Genomic DNA, 16,452 nt, shown 5'->3' with positions numbered 1-16,452 from the left:
TCTATATTGTTTTAATATGTTATTTTCTATGAGTTCTGTGAATGCTTGGTGGGTTCTGTTTTGGTTGCTGTGTTTGTTCTCATTTTGTTTAAGAACTGAATTTGACTCATGTGACTCTGAATGTTGTTTTTTTTATGGCAAATGTATAATTTATGCATAAAGCATATATCTAGAAGTAGATGAAACAATTAAAGAATATTAAGCACAGCACGCAAGGTAAGATGCTCCTGCTGCACACTCCTACTCCTGGAATGAAAAGAAAAAGCAAGCACGGTTAGATCGCCTGGAAAACTATGGCCAACGTTTCTGCTCACCAACAATAGTCTCTCCCTAGCTTCAGAGAATCACACAATTATAGAGCTGGAAGAGAGCCCAAGGTCCTCTAGTACAATCCCCTACAATGCAGGAATCACAAGGTTTTTTTAAGTCAAGTCTGGTTTGGTATGAAGGGCTAAATCCATGGACTTGTTCGCAGTTGCACAGGACAGCTTAGCTAGCACAATGGGATATTGCAGCTTGCCAACTCCTTACCTCTAATATTATTGGTGGCCGCATCTCAAGCAACCAATAGCTTCATAATCATTATAAGCAAACAGTGCAGGACACTGCAACTGGAGGAAACCCTGGCCATGAAATTTTCATCATAGGTTAACCAATCAGCTTTCCTTTATGGCATAGGGTTGTGGCTCCGTGGCAGAACATCTGATTCATGTGCAGGAGGTCCCAAGTTCAGTCCCCAGCATCTTCAGGTAGGGCTAGGAATGTTCCCTGTCCGAATCCTTGGAGAACTGCTGCCAATCAGTGTAGATAATGCTGAGCAAGACAGTTCAATGTTCTGACTCGGTATAAGGCAGCTTGCTATAAGTGCTGCCTCTGATGAAGGTGATACAAAACCAAAGGCCAATATGACCCCCTCCAGGGTTTCTGTTGCTCCCGGTAAAAGTCCTTTGACTCCATTGACCTATATGTAACTAGTAATGCCAAGGCAGGCTATGTAAAACACACAAGCATCACCACTGCACCCCTCCGAATGTCAGCGCAAGGGGCTGGGCTTTGGTTAATTTTGTAGGGGTTTGTATCAGAATATTTATACTTGAGAGTATGTAAAAGGCTTTTCAGAATAACATGAGTACTCAGAAATGTCATCGTAAAAGTTGTTTTTGTGTGTAGGCAAAATAATTAAAGTTCAGTTAAATATTTAAGCTGAGTTTTGTTGATTTTGTTGAGGCTATTTTAAAGATGGGTTAGAAATTTGATGATGAAGAGGATCATTACCCTGCTCTACCATGAGGCAACAAGATGGGTCACAAGAATGTCAAATGCAACATTAAAAACAGCTTGAAGATGAATCGCTGCAATTTAAAATTCCTGAAACTATATGGAAAGAGAAACACCCTTTGAAATCCACACTTCTCTGAATTTTGCGATGCAGGTCTCCAGCCATATGGTGTGTTTATATAAATAGGGGAAATACAGGCATGAAGGCACACATTAGAGAAAATAACATACAAAAAGGCATTATATCGGGGGGAAATGCTTGTGTGTGTAGTACGCAATTGTGTTTAGCATACAAAATGGACTCTGTAAACTAAACCAAGAGAAATAGCAGGATCAAAGAAGTGGAGTAGGTTGCTTGGGAGCTACCATGCCATACCCTCCAACATTCCCCTGATGGAAATCAGGATGCATGTCTTTTGATGCCGCTGGCTCATGCAAGAGAATGCCATCACTGGGACATTCTGGGATCAAATCAGAAACCTGGATGGCTTCTTAATTCCGTGAATGTCCTAGGAAATTAGGGGTGGTTGGAGGGTATGTGAGGGCAGAGAAAGTCCCAAAGAGTTACCTGAGGCACAGCAGGCCTTTGTTTAGGCTACTCAGCCTCCCTGCTTAATAGCTGACCTGCGTGGTAGTGCAACAGCCACTGTCACTTACCTGCATGTCCTTTAGCCTCCTGCTTGCCTCAAAGCTTAAACTGTACATATTTTGGTCTGGACTGGAGAGAGCAGGAGAGAGAACCGGTGAGCAGGGGAAAATGGACGTCTAGAGGACTTTTATAAGGTGCTCCCCACTTAAGCGATTTTCACTTATGCACTCAGGGGCGTGGAATGTCCCCGCATAAGGGGGGAGGACACCTGTACATAAATAAAAAATATAATATTATGAGCCAAATACCATGTCGAGATGAGCACATCTCAAGCTATTAGATTATAAACATAGCGATAGCTGGCATATATTAACAGTCGGTAAAAACTGCTTTTGCAATTAGTTTTTGTTTTTGATCAGATGGATAAAGGGAAATAATCCAATTAATCTCTTCCTCAGCATTTGCACTGGTCCAAAATAAGAAAAGGTTCTTTCCTGGCTCTAATGTTAATGAGTCATTGGCAGAGTTTGCAATTGTAATTAGACTTCATGAAAAGATCTCTTGTCTCATCCTCCTGCTATCAATAGAAGGAAGAATAGGCCTCCCTCTAGACAAGGTTTGCTTTGCATTCTTCATGTTTTAATTACATGTTTATTATGGAAATAGAGGCAACCCATACAACAACAAACTCATCCGTATGCTGCTGATGCATTGAAAGCAATGAAGGTGTTGGCTTGATTTGCAAATCAGCTTATTATCAACACGCTCCAGGGATTGGCAACGGGTTTTTTTTTTAACCCTTGGGCACTTTTGGATTATGGAGCAAGTGCTGTGGTCACTTCTCTGCAGGTAAGAACCCTGCCCCCTCACAAAAGTGCACATACAGAGCCTTCACTTTCCCAAAGGATTTGGTTAAAAGACAGAGCCAGCAGAACTAATCTGAGCCTTGAAAAGCACATAGTGCTGAAAGAGGACAAGGAAAAGAAAACCACTCTTCCTGTTTCACACAATCCTGATGTGCCTGAGGATGGGGAGCAAAGGCCTAAAGCTAGTAGCTGCCCGTGTGGTAGAGGTGAGCCGCTGAACCTCCCTCCTGACATCAGCTTACCTGAACCAGAGTGAGGAAGCTGATGCAGCACAGGTTCACCAATTGGAATACTGGATTAGCTCCACCAGCACATCCATGCAGCCCTGACTTTGTACCACCCTAGCACAGCTCTTCCAGGTAAGCTGCAGCAATGCTAGTGTCAGGAGGGTGGCTCTGCCACATCACAGAACCCCCTATTGGCTAATATCTCACTGCACCCAATTCCAAATCTTGATGAGGGCTCAGGGCTCTTATGTAGGGTTGGGGAGAAATTCAATTTGGTTCGTGTTCAAAGGTGAATCTACATAATTCACACATTCTGAAACAATGCAAGAGCCAAAACACAACCATCCTTTGAAATTTGCATGTTTTTGAATTTTGCAATGCAGATCGCAAGCCAGTGTGTATAAAAATGCATATGCTTGGCTAAAGTGTCCATAAAAATGCATTATATTAATGAAAATAACATACAAAAATGCATACTATGGAAAACTGCTTTGTTGTTTGACATTGTTGTTCAACCTCTTCATAAATGACATGGATGGAGATATCAAGAAGAATATTGACAAGCTGGAATGTGTACAAAGGAGGGCAACCAAGATGATCAAGGGTCTGGTAACCAAACCTTATGAGGAACGGTTGAGAGAACTGGGTATGTTTAGCCTGGAAAAGAGGAGACTGAGAGGAGATATGATAGCCATCTTCAAATATCAAAAGGGTTGTCACATGGAAGATGGAGCAAGCTTGTTTTCTTCTGCTTTGGAGAGTAGGACCCAAACAAATGGATTCAAGTTTCAAGAAAGGAGATTTCAACTATACGTCAGGATGCACTTTCTGACAGTAAGAGCTGTTCAACAGGGGAACAGACCTCCTCAGAAGGTGGTGGACTCTTCTTCCTTGGAGGTTTTCAAGCAGAGATTGCATGGCCATCTATCATGGATGCTCTAGTTGAGATTCATACAATGCAGCAGGTTGGACTAGATGATGCTCAATATCTCTTCCAACTCTGCAATGCTTTGATTTCTATGAAAAACATGAATTTTAGGGAAAAGTGCATGCAACAATGTAATTTAGGTGAAATTTGCCCTGAAATGCTGATGAATTTTCACAAGGACTGGTTTAAAAACATATTCACAAACTAATGTGGAAATGTGGAGAACTGCACTCAAGACTGGTAAAATAAGAAACAGAGATAAATCAGAATTGACAGATTTGCTCATCTCTACCCTTGAAAAATTATTCATGTAATTGCTAATTGCACAAATAGTGCCTTGTCTAGTTTGGCCCCAAGAGTGCTAAGTGAATACTTTTTCACTTCCTCTCCCTCCCATTCTGTCATGTAAGACACAGTAGAGTTTTTGTCTGACAACTTTCATATTGTTTATGAATTTGCATGCTGTCAAACTGCTTTGGTATACAAATGCACTTTTATTTATTTAACACACATGCCAGAAAGTCTCGAGAAAGGACTGCTGACACATCAAAGCTATCGTGCTGCATGCTCTCTAGCACATTAGATAGGCTTCCCCCAAAGTCAATAAAAAAAGAGGTTTAGACCTGCGGTCAATCAACAAGTGTGATTGGCACTTAGCACACAAAATCACTAGGAAGGAATGGACAGGTGAGTATTTTATCACTGACCAGGAGCCCCCCAAATCTGAGAAGAAAGGGGGCAAATAATCATTTTCCTGAGCTACCTTTGATGTATCCTTAGAGAAATTCTGTGTTTGAGATAATTACGGTAAATGCAGATTGTTAGACAACAGATTCCAATAACTTAGTAGCCAAATCGGGAATATTGCATGTGTAAGTCTGGGTATTGGGTGGTGCTATGGTCTAAACCACAGAGCCTAGGGCTTGCTGATCAGAAGGTCGGCGATTCGAATTCCCGCGACGGGGTGAGCTCCTGTTGCTCAGTCCCTGCTCCTGCCCACCTAGCAGTTTGAAAGCATGTCAAAGTGGAAGTAGATAAATAGGTACCACTCCGGCGGGAACGTAAACAGCGTTTCTGTGTGCTGCTCTGGTTTGCCAGAAGCAGCTTAGTCATGCTGGCCACATGACCCAGAAGCTGTCTGTGGACAAATGCTGGCTCCCTCGGCCTATAGAGTGAGATGAGCTCGCAACCCCAGAGTTGTCCACGACAGGACCTAACAGTCAGGGGGGTACCTTTACCTTTACCTTTAAGTCTGGGTATGGCATGAGGTGGTCAGTCAATGACGTCTTACCTCTCCCATTTCACCAACCAGAATCAACACAAGACCTACATGCTAGCGAGACCGGATAGGCTACCCTCGGCAATATTACAGGAAATACTACAGAAAACGCAGCTCATATAGAGATTATTCCCCTGTGGACCAATAGAATCAGTTACACATGTTCTTTTGCACTGTCCCTGGTATCAGACAATTAATCAGTTGGTCATTCAGACAAATGCAAAGTAGCCTTCCTTAGGTTTAGTCAGGATGGGGATAAGACGGAGATAGTTGCAAGGTTTCTGCAACACGCAATGAGGATTCATAAATGCTATTCAACACTAACTTAAGTGTTAGATGCTGGGCTTTTTAAAGGGGGAATTGAGTATGTGCGTTTTGTACTGGAATCTTGTACGTATGCCAATAAAGGTTTGAGAATCTAAGCTTTCCAAGTGAAGTCCATAAGTCAATAAACTTTTGTCTGTCTCTCTCCCTCTCCTCCTCAGTCAGCTTTTCAGCGGCCACTAGATGGTACCCTCGGAATACAAATAGAGGGATGCTCCCCTGCTTTCCAATGCAGATAAACTTTCCCCCTCCTCTTTCTCTCTCACCAGGCTCTGAGTGATTAGGCTTGACACTGACTATAATGAAGGGTAACACCATTTAGCCTTCTGTCATTTGCACTGGATCAGTAATGTTTGCTCCCCACCCCCGCACAGCTTTGCGCCCTGCAATCTACCCACCCCACTTCCCACCTGCCCCCCGCAAACGACTCGCCTTTCAGCATGAGCTGTTTCTTTCTAAAACACCAAACGAAAAATTCACAGCTGTGATGAAGAAGAGCAAACCGCAGAGGGCCATGTTAAAGTCTCGGGGTTGTACGGTTTCTTATTGATTCTTATTTGATGCGCTCTCTGTGAGGATCAAGAAGAAGGTTGGTGGTTTTCTTGGGGTGTTTGTGAATCACACTCAAATGGGCATCCCCTTCTGAGTGTTTGGAAGTTCTCTCTGTGCCTTGTTCGGGATTTCTGATCTTCATCCATGCTGTGCTCGGAGTTAACGAATGCCTGTCTTAGCAATTTCGCATCCTGCTGTGTGTGTGTGTGTGGTGTGTATGTATCTCCCTCCCTTCCTCCCTCTCCCCTCCCTCTCTTCCAAGTGAGAGACCTCGAGAAACAATAATAAGTGGTTCACTCAAATCTTCCAAGGCAGGCAATGTCACAGGCTCACAGCGCATCAAGGGGGTTGTGGCTCTGTAACTTTGAATGAAGCCATTGTATAAGAATTCAAGGTCAGATTTCTTTCTTTCTTTCTTTCTTTCTTTCTTTCTTTCTTTCTTTCTTTCTTTCTTTCTTTCTTTCTTTCCCCTGACTGGGACTCAAGGCAGCTAACGCAAATTAAAACAACATAGATAAAATAGCAGAAAACTAAGAACCTATAAAAGATAATGGTTTAAAAGTAATTAGACTCTAATAGAATTAAAACAGTATGTTAAAAACAACTACATTAAAATGCAGAAAATAAAAACAGCACGGAACTATTAAAGCCCTTCCTTAAAGAAAACACAACCCAACAACAACAACAAAAACCCCAGTCAGTTCTCAGAGGCCTACTGGAATAAAATAGCTTTCACCTGCCAGTGAAAGGACAACAAGGACCGAGCCAGTTTAGCTTCTGTAGAAAGGGAGTTCTGAAACCTGGGAGCAGCCACTGAGAAGGCCCTGTCCTGCATCCCCAGCATACGTGCCTGAGAGAAGGGCCTCCCTCAAAGAACTCAGAGCCCAGGCAAGTTCATGTGGGACAATACAGTCCTTCAGTTAGCTGGGACCCAAGCTGTATAGTCCTTATCATTTGGCAGAGATAGGCAGCTGCCTCAGGCAACAAATACTGTGGGGATGTGAATGGGCCCTTTGCAGTGGGTGCCATGCCATGACACTCTTTTTATTTTACTTTCAAAAACCCAATCTTTTATTTATCACCGGGGCTGCATACACACCATACGTTTAGAGTGTGTTTAAAAGACCACCTGAAGAATCCTAGGGGCTATATTTTGTTAGGGGTGCTGGGGATTCTGGGGGTAAACTACCATTCCTAGAATTTTTAAGGGAAAGAAGATATGCTTCAGCTGTATGGTGTACACAGCTTGAGACAATTTGCTGGCTATATTTAAAGAAACGAGATGATTTGTCCCATCATTACCAAATGCTTAGAAAAAAATGCGAATGCTTTAGCATTTCTGTCCTAGTAGAAAGACAGAAAGCAAAATTTAAAGGTAGTAGTCCTATCCACTGAACAAAAATAGAGGGAGTGCATGTTCTAGGACACATTTCCAATTCTAATCATAAGTGCCATGAAGCCGGGTGGATTTGCCTTGCCAATCAACATCTCATTCATTCCCCCCCACCCCCGCCCTTGAAAAATGATGTTTCTTTATGCCGTGTCCATCACCGTCTCTGCCACATATGAAGATTTTTAAAATCAAGCGTGCTATTTTAGTATTTCTGTTTGGTTCAGGGTACAGCGGGATGAATAAATATGCCAGATGTAAATGGAAATTGTTAAGGCCTGTGATAGCAAAAGGCACCAATTTGCAGACAATCCTGGGGTGCAGCATATGCTATTATAATAATTATTTATATTTGCTATCATCATGAAAGAGACCACTGCTGAGACCGTAGTTAGCCACCAGATGCTCAAATGTGTCAGTTCCATGGGTGGGGGAGATTGGAACATTTGTGAGAAGGAGTGACATGTCCACAGACTGGTTCCATCACAGAACTAGGGTCTGAGCATTGTTTTACAACAAGGGTGGGAAAGCTTTTTCAGCCCCATGTAAATCACATCCCCTTCTAGAGTACCTTCCAGAGGTAGGCAGGTCCAGAAGCAAAGCATAATGTAGCACAATGACTACATAAATTAAAATACACACACACACCCTACAATAGCCTACTTTCTACACTACAATTGGAATATAGTGTTATTTTGAGGATGTTTTAGCTGCTGTGCAACAAATACTACTTACGTACCGAGAAATCCTGGGGGTCCTGTGCCCTTTAATTCTGTCTACGCTGTAAAATATTGCTTTCCCACAGCTAGGTATAAGCTAACGGGGTACTGTGTGGGAATTTCAGTCTTTAAGATAGACTTCCAGAGGGACTCACATTGACACCTGCAGTAGGGAGTATCTGCTAGCCTTAGAAGTTATGTTTGTTGGCTGCCTTCCAAATACTAAGCAGTCCTTCGTCTTGCAACAGTGGATAAACATTGTCAAGGCCACGGACGATAACCCAAATACCAGATGTGATTTATGTAACCCCATAGCATATAAGTCCTGAGAACACCTCTGCTAGTCAGAACCTTGATGCAAGCTAGGCCTGGGAAGGGCTGTGTACTAGCCACACCTCTAGCTTGTTGGTTGCTGATGGAGTTCCCAGGAGCCAAAGGAAGGGATATAAGATAATTGCAATGGTATGTAGCTTTCTTTTAGCTTCTAATTGCAATCTTAACTCTCACCCCATTTGTGTCTTGCTTCTGGAACTGAAAAAGAACCTTTGCAGAAGATCCACACACTCCTCTCTATCTTCCGTGTAGCCAAGCAAAGGCCATTGTCAGGGGTTCAGGGTGCATTCCAGTCAGACAAAACACTCAAGGTTGTGAAGCAAGACTGGTGTAGGGCATGGCCTGGGAAGAAGAAGTGTGGTTGGGAAGGGAGTGTGGCTTGGTGAGAACCACAAGGGCCTGATAGGGAGGCCTAGAGGATTGCATTTGGACCCCAGGCCTAAGGTTCCCCAAACCTGTTCTACAGAGTAGTAAAGGTACCCCTGGTAGTTAGGTCCAGTCGTGGTTGACTCTGGAGTTGTGAACTCATCTCGCTCTTTAGGCTGAGGGAACTGGTGTTTGTCCACAGGCAGCTTCCAGGTCATGTGGCCAGCATGACTAAGCCACTCCTGGAGAAACCAGAGCAGCACACGGAAACGCTGTTTACCTTCCCGCAAGAGCAGTACCTATTTATCTGCTTGCACTTGGATATGCTTTCGAATTGCTAGGTTGGCAGGAGCTGGGACTGAGCAACAGGAGCTCACCCTGTTGCAGGGATTCGAACCACGACCATCTGATCATCAAGTTCTAGGCTCTGTGGTTTGGACCACAGCGTCACCTGCGTCCCCTTCTACAGATTAGAAACAGTAGTAACTCAGAGCTGGATTTCTCTGTGTTGAGTGAGTCCATGGCAAAGTGTTATTTTGTGGAGCCCCTCCTCATCAGTGGTCCTCCAAACCATGGTTAGTGCCTGTACTGTCATCTATATTTATTGATTTTTTAAAATATGTTTTGGGTGCCACAGGGCAGGTATCAGCCGTGGGCCTATGCTGAGGCTCTAGCATATGCACAAGGATGCTGGTTGCTAATGTTCATTAATCAGAGGCGTTCTTTCTCTTCCTCTACAGGTTTTCAGCTTTCTTAATTTATGCCCAACTCACTTTACAATTGCTTATTTGTTCCAGTAGATTTTGGAATAGCCTGAGATTTCTTTTGTACCTACCACGTTCTAAGCATAACACCTCCTACACTCCATGTGGGGAATAATACAGACTGTATTGCTAATAAGTGCCATCAAAAATAAACAAGGCTTATAATTTTGCATTTAAAACCTTTGACCTGCAGCAAATAGAGATGGGGTAAACTCCCTTGTGCTCAATTCAGAATTAGCTCTGTTCATTTACAAGATTCCTTAGTGAGTGTTCAGGGGGGAAACCCTCATCTGTTTTCCAACGCTGACAAGTGCCCACCACCTGCACTTTCTAGAAACAATTAAAGAACATTTTTTTTTTTGTTCTGACAGGCTTTCCGAGCTGGATAAATAGGCCTTTGCCATGCATGTCTATTTTGCATTTATTAAAGTTGTGTTTTAAATGCTTTTTGTGTGTGTTTCAAAGTGTGTTTTAATTTTTTTTAGACATCTCCTTGAGACCATTGCATAGAAGGCATCAAATACATTAATGAGCATAATAATAATAATAATAATACATTGATTAATTTCTTTATTATGGTCAATGACCAGTATCAATCATAATACTATGTGACCACCTCCTGTGACTTCTGCTGGATTCAGTGTGAGCCTGCTGGATTCAGAGCCAGTGTGGTGTAGTGGTTAAGAGTGGTTAAGACTCATAATCTGGGGAACTGGGTTCGCGGCTCCGCTCCTCCACCTGCAGCTGCTGGGTGACCTTGGGCTAGTCACACTTCTCTGAAGTCTCTCAGCCCCACTCACCTCACAGCTTGTGGGAAACCTCCTCAGCCTCCTCAGCCCCAGTCTCTGTGAAATTGCCCCCAGTCTCCTGCACAGAGCAATTATCATGGGGGGACGGGACAAAACTCCCCTTGGCATCATTAATTCCTCATGCGGTTAGGCTCTTATTCCTCCATTTGATGCTGGATGAAGCTTGTTTGTGAACAGGAGCAGCCTTCTGACAGAGGCTAAAAACTATATTGCCAGCTTGTCTCAAATGAGGAGTGTGTTTCAAAGTTGCCTCTCTCTCTTTTGTTGTTGTTGAAGAATTCGAAAGCTTTCAGTGTGTGAAGTAAAAGTTCACATCTATGCTTTGACAATGGCAAGGTTTTTCTTCTTCTTCTTCTTTCCCTTTGGATTCTATTAAAGGTAGCATAACCATCACAGAGTGAACCTTTGATAGTAATCTTGAGGTGAAAAGAGAAATCAACAAACAAGATGCTTTGTGGGGGGAAAGAAAACAATATTGTTGCTTTTCTGCAGCTTATCGTTTGCCTTCCTGCCTCTGTTTAGCAAGTAACTTTGTTTTATTTTTCTACAGAGACTTTGAAAAGAAGAGGTCAGCAAAGCAAGTTATGAAAAGAAACTTTTATGTTCCCTTGCTGCAATCTGTTAAGAAAAGAATCTTAGGCTCCATCTGCAGTATACATTTAAAGCTGCATCATGTCACTTTATCAGGCTAGTAGATTTCTGTGGCCACATCCACCCAATACATTTAAAGCACTTTGGATCCCACAGAGAATCATGGGAACTATAGTTTGTTAAGGTTGCTGAGAGGTGTTAGAAGGTCCCTCACAGAGCTACAGTTCCCAGGGTGTGAGTGTCTGGAGGCAGTTGGAGGATGGATGGCGGCTAATGGATTGAGGTTGAATCCTGACAAGACAGAAGTACTGTTCTTGGGGGACAGGGGGCGGGCTGGTGTGGAGGACTCCCTGGTCCTGAATGGGGTAACTGTGCCTCTGAAGGACCAGGTACGCAGCCTGGGAGTCATTTTGGACTCACAGCTGTCCATGGAGGCACAGGTCCATTCTGTGTCCATAGCAGCTGTCTGCCAGCTCCATCTGGTATGCAGGCTGAGACCCTACCTGCCCATGGACTGTCTTGCCAGAGTGATGCATGCTCTGGTTATCTCCCACTTGGACTACTGCAATGCGCTCTACTTGGGGCTACCTTTGAAGGAGACTCGGAAACTGCAATTAATCCAGGATGTGGCAGCTAGACTGGTGACTGGGAATGGCTGCCAGGACCATATAATACCAGTCCTGAGAGACCTGCATTGGCTCCCAATATGTTTCTGAGCACAATTCAAAGTGTTGGTGCTGACCTTTAAAGCCCTAAATGGCCTCGGTCCTGTATACCTAAAGGAACATCTCCACCCCCATCATTCAGCCCAGATACTGAGGTCCAGCGCCGAGGGCCTCCTGGTGGTTCCCTCACCATGAGGTTACAGGGAACCAGGGAGAGGACCTTCTCGGTAATGGCGCCTGCCCTGTGGAACACCTTCCCATCAGATGTCAAGGAAATAAGCAACTACCTGACTTTTAAAAAGCATCTGAAGGCAGCCCTGTTCAGGGAAGTTTTTAATGTTTGGTGCTGTATTGTGTTTTTAATATTTGATTGGGAGCAGCCCAGATTGGCTGGGGAAACCCAGCCAAATGGGTGGGGAAAAATAAATAAATAAATAAATAAATAAATAAATAAATAAATAAACAAACAAACAAACAAATACCAATCTATCTTCTCAGGGAACTCTGGGAATTGTAGATTTGTGAGAAGAATAGAATAGAATAGAATAGAATAGAATAGAATAGAATAGAATAGAATAGAATTTATTATTTATACCCCGCCCATCTGGCTGGGTTCCCCCAGCCACTCTGGGCGGCTTCCAACAAAGTATTAAAACACAGTGGTTTGTTAAACATTAAAAGCTTCCCTAAACAGGGCTGCCTTCAGATGTCTTCTAAAAGTCTGGTAGTTGTTCTTCTCTTTGACGTCTGGTGTGAGGGAAACTTCAGACACACACTTTGATATGCAGCTCCTGTAGATTCATCCATGGGACAACGTAACCCTCAGCCTGAAAAAAAAAGGTTAGCTGTTTTCAAGGATGTGACTCCTCTCAGGCCCTGTAAGAAACCAAAATTCCCATGATTCTTTGGGGGGTAGCTAGCTACTGCAGGGGGAGCCTTAGATGGTAAAACAGAATCGTAGAATTATAGAATTGTAGAGTTGGAAGGGAACCCCAATGTGTCATCGTGTCCAAACCCCTGCAATGCAGGTATCTTTCACCCAATGTGGGGCTTGAATCAATGACCATGAGATACACTCTCCCTGTAATAATGAAATGTTTGCATTCCACAACCTCCCTGTAACTTTGGTCCTGCTGATAAGCAACGCTGGCCCACCTGTTAGGAATCTAGCCCCACACAATGAGTGGCTTGTGTCCAAAACCCAGGGAAGGCAAGCTCTTCTCAACCTTTCTTGATTTGTCACCAGCCTTTGATTTTTTATTTCCTGCAAGAGATTATGGAGCAAGCTGAATCAGATTACCGTAGACAAAATATTTCTGTTCTTTAGGCAACGTTTATATCCAGGCACAAAAGCCGAGGTGCATTGTAGTAAAAACAAAGAAGTACATTTCCTGTCTTTCTGAAGGTATTTTGTAAAGGTGCACTTTATTGCTGTAGCACAAAAGAATAATTTCCCCAACATTTCTTTCTTTCTTTCTTTTTTTGTCATTTGTCATGAAGAACTAATCCCGGGGGAGAACATTTGAGAAACTTGTGCCCCCATGTATTAATTCCATGGAATTTAAATTGTAATGCAATAAAATACAATATATAGGAAATAAAAGAAGCAATAAAAATACAATTAAAAACTGCCCAGCATTCAGCACTGTGCATTGAAATTGCTACAAAAGGCAGAAAAATCATTAAGTGTTCTGCCAAGACCCTCCGTTGTTTTCAAGTGTTCCATGGGGGAAATAAATTTGGGAGACCCTGCTTTATTGTAAAGAGAATTGTAGAATTTTTGTAACAAAGCACTGGAAACTCACAACATAAGACAAGGACAGATTTTCCTAGCAGGAAGCATTTGACCTCCCACCCTTCAGTTCTTGTTAATCGTTTACTATGAAAATATAGTAATACTAGGGGCTGCACCCCTGCTTGCATAGCTCACCAACCCTACCTGCCATGCCCCACCAAATTCCCCCCACCCCTAGACACCACTCAAACATCTACATTCGCCCCTCAAACCCCTTCGGACCAGGGATGGGTCTGACAGGTATGTGTCAATCACATGACATCATTTAAAATATTAATTTTATAACAAACATTATCTATTCATGTGACAAAGGGATGGATGAAATTGCATTGCACTACGCAGATGAACTGGTAAATAACAATTACAGGCAAATCTGCCCTGCCACTAACAAGAAGCTGCAGAAGTCTGATTCTTCCATTTGCACAGTCCCTTTAATTAAAAAGAAAAAAAAATGTGGAGCTGTCATCAGTAATTTCTCACTTCTGCTGCACATATTTTCAAAAATGCTCCTGCCATAGGACCTTCTTCATAGGATGCTTGTGTAAATATTTGTTTAAAATAAAATATGTGACTGCCTGTTAATTAAACCCTAATTATGGACTAATTTCCCCATACATTTTGAGATCCACTGTTACCCCATCTCAGTGCTGTAAGATGAAGGATTAAATTGGCACCGAGAGATAGATTGGGATGTCTTAGGAAAAGAGGTAAGTGATGGATACTGTAGGGTGTGTGCATAAAAGCTGTTAAAATAGCATAAATAAAAGTTAAAGATAAATAAATAAATTGGCATTGAGTAGCCTTCACAGAGAATGTTTTTTTGCCCACCTAACAAATAGACAGTAAAGGAGAGAAGAAAACTATCGGTGTTTCATTTATCAAGCAAATCACAAGGATTCAAATGTACACAGCAAGATTAAGATAGCAAAATAGACATAGGGTTGCCTCCAATGTAGTGCTAAATGAAAATCACTCACTGGTTCTGCTGGTGAAACAGAATGCTCTTTGACAGGATAATGCATAAGCAGGTTGCTGCTAATTTTGTTGAGTGATAGATTGCAAAATCTGTTGTGCATTGAATTTCCACTAGTGCAACTGCTGCATTGCCTTCCCCAGTTGCACAACATTAAAACCCAATAACTTTTGCACTATTGAACAGAGAAAGCTGGGTATAGCCCATTGTGTCGGTTCGAGTTTAAATCCTACTTAGAGTAGGATTAAAACTGTCCCGCTGAAATAATGGGACAGAGGTAGATGTGGCCAATTTAAGCCCCATTGATTCCAATAGGTCTATTATAAGTAGGACTAAGGCTGATTGCTAACCATGTCTAGGGCCCATTGAATCCAATGGAGCAGGATCATAGCCTAACTCTAGATCCAACCCATAGAAACTCCCCTCCCAAGACAAATAGCTGGCCCAACCCTTGCTAGGCTATTGTGGTTACTTGAAACTGTGCATCACCCATAAACTGGAAATTAATATAAGGCTGCAATCCTAACCATGCTTACCAAAAAGCTAACTCCGTCAAAATCAGTTGGAAATACATTGCGGGGGAGAGGTGTTAATGTGAAACAGGCTAGAAAGGGTTAAAAAAATCTTTATTATTATTATTTTAAAAAAAGGATATACGAGATTCTGCAAATCCTGTATAACGGTGTTATCAGACATGATCTGATGACAATGTGCATGGTCCATATACAATTATTGATCTCTGACGAACAAACACAGACATGAAATCAAATAAAAATAAATCAACCATAGGTATGTGAATACATAGAAGGCAGTGACTGGTAGCAGATAAACAAGGCACGGTTACAAAACATGGACCCTATGATACCAAGGGAAAGAAGAAGAAGAAGAAGAAGAAGAAGAAGAAGAAGAAGAAGAAGAAGAGTAGTTTGGATTTGATATCCCGCCTTTCATCCCCTTCAGGAGTCTCAAAGCGGCTAACAATCTCCTTTCCCTTCCTGCCCCACAACAAACACTCTGTGAGGTGAGTGGGGCTGAGAGACTTCAAAGAAGCGTGACTGGCCCAAGGTAATTAAAGTATTCAAATGCTCCAAGTCACTCTATTGGCCATATTCATTTATGGGCCAAGGGGGGTCCCAGTCCACGTTCCTTCTTGCTTAGAAATGAAATAAAGTCAGACCAAATAGGTATGGAATCATCCCTTTTCCTTTGACCCTCAACTTATCAGTTAGTTTTTCTCGAAGGGCAATATCCCATACTTTAGTGTACCAAGCAGTAACATTGGGCCCATCTAAACTTTTCCAAAACTGAGGGATGGTCATTCTAACCACTATAAGCTTGCACACCATTGAGTCTTTATTATGCAAATTTTGATTACCCTTGTCCATTATAGGTAAATGTGCTAACTCTGAAGTTGAAATAGTGTGGTGGTTTAAGATCGTCATTTATTTTTTTCTGAATACTGTTGCCCAAAATTCTTGTACAACCTCACCATAGGTGGAGGTAAGATCAAATATCTGAGCATCCTCTCCAGCACCTTGGAGATTTGGATGGGTTTATATACGAGAGTCACCTTTATAGATCACTGCCTTGTTGTGGCGAAGGGGCTTGAATAACTCAGAGAAGCGATCAGCTATGTCGTGCAGGGCTACACAAGAGGGACAGGTCATAGTGGAGTTTTGACCAAACGTGATCCACCAGGAGCAGGAACTGGAAAGCCACTCCAGTATGCCTGCCAAGAAAACTCAATGGACAAAGACAACAGGCATATAAAAGTTATGACACTGGAAGATGAGCCCCTCAGGTTGGAAGGCATCCAAAATGCTACTGAGGAAGAGCGGAGGACAAGTACAAGTAGATTCAGAGCTGATGAAGCGGCTGGGCCAAAGCTGAAAGGTCGCTCAGTTATGCCTAGAAGGGAAAGGAAAGTCCAATGCTGTAAAGAAAAAATATTGCATAGGAACCTGGAATGTAAGAATCATGAACCTTGGTAAGCTGGATGTGGTA

This window comes from Podarcis gaigeae, assembly GCF_964106915.1.
Source record: "Podarcis gaigeae genome assembly, chromosome: 8".
Lineage (NCBI taxonomy): Eukaryota > Metazoa > Chordata > Lepidosauria > Squamata > Lacertidae > Podarcis > Podarcis gaigeae.
This window is presented reverse-complemented; position numbering follows the sequence as displayed.